Here is a 4585-nt window from a genome sequence, read left to right as displayed (position 1 = left end):
CTCAAGTAGTCGTAGTAGCAATATATCAAATAAATACAAGACCCACGATATAAAAAGATTTCAATGGATTACATAACAAGTAAACAAAAGTTTAGATGCGTGACGACGGTAGTTTGGGCGAGTCTGGTGAAACCTAGATGAAGATTGTACAGAGCGTTGCAGAGGGTGCATTTAAAGAAATTAATAAACAATTGGACTATTTTAAGTGATTCACTTAATGGTTTAAAGTTACATTAAATCATCAACATTTTGGAATACATTGACTTTGATAGAAGCTATAATATCGAAATTTCAACAATTAGAGAACCACGAATTCACTTATGGTTGGGGTACTGGTTCGTTCGTATAGAACGCAATTTTATATTGGGAATTGGCTAAATTTAAAGGAGTTATTAAATTTAGGATGTGAAAGGAACGATCGTAATAGGAGATTAAGATAGCTACTTTGGAGGTAATTTTGAGCGTGTTCGCGAAGACCTTTCGCAGAGATTCTTAATGGCATGCGAAAAGGGTATGTCGGAAAGGATAACAAGTTCGGATCAATCCCGAAAAACAAGACCTGCCTTAGGCAAGCAGGCAAACATATACCCTTAAGTAAGCCTATTATCTAAAAGGTTAAATGCAATCCTACAGCTAATCTAGGAAGACTACTTCTATATAAAATTTTGATTCCAAGAAGTGTTATTTTGAACATAGGATCAAAATGAAAGTTGTTAACGGTATGCATAGGGTAAGTTGCAAATGATAAAATAAGATTTGGTCAGGTTTTAGATCTTGGTTTTATGGCCTGAACTTGGCTAAAAAACTGAAATTGCAAACTAAAAAAAAGCGATTTTGGTTAGTTTGGAAAACTAACTATATAATACTTGGACAATATTAAATAAAAATAAATACGTATTTTAAAGAACTATAGAATGAAATAATATATGAGATTATGCTTTAAGGAAATTATGGAAAATAGTAAGTACGGGCGAGGAAAAAGACAATAATAAAATAATTGGACAGTAAGAATTATATGAAAATTCGAGGACATGTAATACCCCGTACTTTGGTAAATTACAAAATGGGTCAGTCAAAATATTTTGGCCATTTTGAGTCGTAAGATATAGAGAATCGTAAAATTTCAAGGAAAAGATCGAATTTCAATTGAATCGGATTATGCATTAAATTCATTTTATGGACAAATACGGATTTAAATTTATAGAGATAAAACTTGTCGGAAGTGAAAGAAGACTTTTGAAAGAAATTGTACAAAGTAGCGGAAGTCCTAAAATAATAAATTTTATTTTAGACAACCGTATTTAATAATTATTATATCATTAATTGAGATTGGTTTTGGAAAGGTTGTCTGTTAAAAAATGTTATATGGTAAAGTCGTATTATTTAATTGCTTATAAATAATACGTAAATTGATTAATTAAGTAATTTTTAGATAAAAGAGTAAAATTAAAAGAGCGAGGGATTAAAGAAATTATTAGCTATGTGACTTATTGTAATAAGGACAAAAAAATGAGAAGGATGGTTAAATTAGAAAGAAAAAGAAAGGGACTTGGTTTTATATTAAACCATCATAAAGAGACAAGATATAGAAGGAATGAATAAGTTAAATGGTTTAGGCAAGGCACTAAAATAATATATTAACTACATTTCACGTATAAAATGTGACACTATGGTAATGATCCAGAAGCAAACAAATTTCCCTTCAATTTTGGATAAAAACTTCGGCAACATGGGTTTCTTCATCTTATGATCGTTTTTGATGATTCCTTCATCGATATTTCAAGATTTCGATCGTCTATCATCCTAAGACTTCAATTCAAGGTAAGATTTCGGATTTATAAAGTGTTATGGGCTGTTTTAGTGGCCGAGTTTGGTGCTTAAATGATAGGTTTTTTTGTGAATTAATAAGAATAAGTTCAATCAATGGTTGGTTTTTAATTCTAAAGTGATTTAAAGATGTTTAAGATGATTTATGGTGGGTAATTGCTAAATAAAATGCAATATTGAAGCTGAAAATTGAAATTTAAGGATTTTACAAAATATCTTTTTAGTTATGTTTTGAATTTAAGTGTAAGTGTTCAAGATATGGATTTAAAGATAGTTCGTTTAAGTGAATTGTTAAACGATAAGCCGGATTGAATAGATGCGTTTTAGGAAGGCAAGAACAAAAAAAAGGACTTAGTGCCAATTCAAGTTCGAATACTTGAATTTCAATTCTAAAGTTGCTAAGAGAGTTAGTTTATGAATAAAACTTAAATAACGTTATAATTTTTATTTATAGATCTTACGAGTTGTTTGGCCGGTGAAGTAGAGGATTTGAGCGGGTAAACGACGTGTGGATTATTTTATCTTGGTTTTGCATTTTTGGAATAAGCGATCGAGGTGAATTTACGATTTACTTTCGTGTATTATTATTAATTTTATTATGTATATGTGTTGTTAAGTATTTTAGTTTTAAAAGAATGTATATTGATTATTAAGTTTATTTTTGAAGTTATTAGAAACCTATTAAAATATTTTAATAGAATTTTTAATTTTTCAATTAAGAATTCACTTTATGCCATAAACAAATAAAATATCCTATATTCTATTAAAGGTCGCATAAGAATAAAGTTGAACTATAAAAATTTACATTTTACATCGTACCATCAAATAATAATATACTTTATTTATTAAAAGAGTAAAGAAATGTATAAGCGACGATTGCCGTACCGTGAGAACGTCATTGATATGACGAATATTGTTTTAAATAGCACGATTTTCTTAAGTAGATGCTATTAATTTTAAAAGCCTAAGATACATACGCGTGGCATAGAAAACCTATGAGATTTGTAAAAAAATTATTATTTTGAAAGCTTAGTTAATTGTATGGTTATTATATGGAATTTATAAGTTGCCTATCTTGTGAAATTATTACTATCAGACCCAATATGTGATCCGGGAAAACGAGCTACCTATTGGGCGTCAATAGGCTGTGTGATCACCAGTACTGATACTAGTCTAGGCGTCTATGGTCATGTCACGGACCGGCCCTAGGGAACGGGAGTGGTTACTCCGGAATCCGTAGAAAGCCTAAAAATGAGTAGAAATTTTTCGCAATTCAAACATCAAACGTTTTAAAAAAATCTTTAAACGATACAATTATAGATATTAAAATATCAGATACAATTTTCTGAAAACTGATGCAAACTGATTTTAGAAATAAGGGTCTTACAAAGCGATATCTCATATCCAGCAATGCCCTGTTTCAAATCATACCATTACATAACGTAAGCAATTCTATTTATAGGCAATTGGTGAAAATATCAAACAGATGAAAATATAGATTTATGAAACTTGTAAATATATTTTATAAAATTAGAGTTAAAAACCGAATCTCGTTTGATGCAAACAATTAAAAATGAATTGACATCTACTGACTACTGCTGCTCTACGAATTGAAACGTACTTCAATACATACTTTGAATATAGCAGACTTGTGGACAAAAGTAAACTATCTTTAGCTGCAGAGCTTGTCGGTGAGCTGTGGAATTCCAAGTTGAAAGCAGAATACACTGTGAGTACAAGGTTCAGTAAGCACATGGATCGTGCCAAAGAGTCAAAAATTCCATTGATGGTACTTGTGGGTGAGAAAGAACTAGAGAGAGGGATTGTAAAAATAAAGAACCTTGAGACCACAGTTGAAAACGAGGTCTCTAGAAGTAATTTTGTTGAGGAAGTCAAGCTTGAGCTTGCAAAAATCTCGTCTGCTTTATACCAAATGTGAATCAGTCTTCACTGCCTATCCTGTGCCACAACAATACTACTTTTGCAGAGGCATTAACAATATTAGTCAAGTATATTCGATAATTTCTTCAAAAAGTACTAAATTATTAGGTTGCTTATTTGTTTCTTCTTTGTAGTCGTGCGATATACCATTTGTTTTTATTTTTTCTTTTATAACTAATTTTTCACAACTTTCCCTTTTGAAGGAAAAGGGTTGTACTTGATAATATATTGGCAAATACAATTGGCTATTATGAGTACTGAAAAAAAAACACTATTGGAGAGTCAGACAACGCTGAGTGAGTTTACACGTTACCAATGGTGTTATATAAAGTAACATCGCATTTAAAACAATATATATATATATATATATATATATATATATATATATATATATAAGAACATAATATATATCAAGTATTAGATTCGATCGAAACCTTAATCTTAACTTCCTACTATTTTTTATCAGTATCCTACTAATATTGTATCCATTCATATTGTATCAAATCATTTTAATCCGAGTGGCACGGTCCAGAGATAGTTCAACCGAGTTAACCGCTACCACGTAGCATAGTCCCGAGATAGTTCAACCAAATTAACTCATGCCACTGCTTAATCCCAATGTGTGAGTCCCGAGATAATTCAACCGAGTTAACTCACTAGATACGGGTCCCGAGATAGTTCCACCGAGTTAACCTCGTATCTACCAAACATAATCCTCCTCGTTTCCAAACATAGTCATCATATAACGAGCTCACATCAAACATTTCTAAATACAAACATCTATCAATGCTAATTCTATGACTGACCGGGCACTAGT

The 4585-nt window shown here is 30.9% G+C and overlaps 1 long non-coding RNA gene across 1 annotated transcript; it reads left to right on the top strand.

Annotated features, from left to right (window-relative positions):
* Positions 1–1667: 1667 nt before the first annotated feature.
* LOC126669377 (uncharacterized) lies at positions 1668–4016 on the top strand. The gene is made up of 3 exons (XR_008790136.1): positions 1668–1821; positions 2282–2382; positions 3510–4016. It is a non-coding gene; the product is annotated as an uncharacterized LOC126669377 (long non-coding RNA).
* The last annotated feature ends 569 nt before the right edge of the window (positions 4017–4585 follow it).

This window comes from Mercurialis annua, linkage group LG2 (genome assembly GCF_937616625.2).
Source record: "Mercurialis annua linkage group LG2, ddMerAnnu1.2, whole genome shotgun sequence".
Taxonomy (NCBI): domain Eukaryota; kingdom Viridiplantae; phylum Streptophyta; class Magnoliopsida; order Malpighiales; family Euphorbiaceae; genus Mercurialis; species Mercurialis annua.
This window is presented reverse-complemented; position numbering and strand designations above follow the sequence as displayed.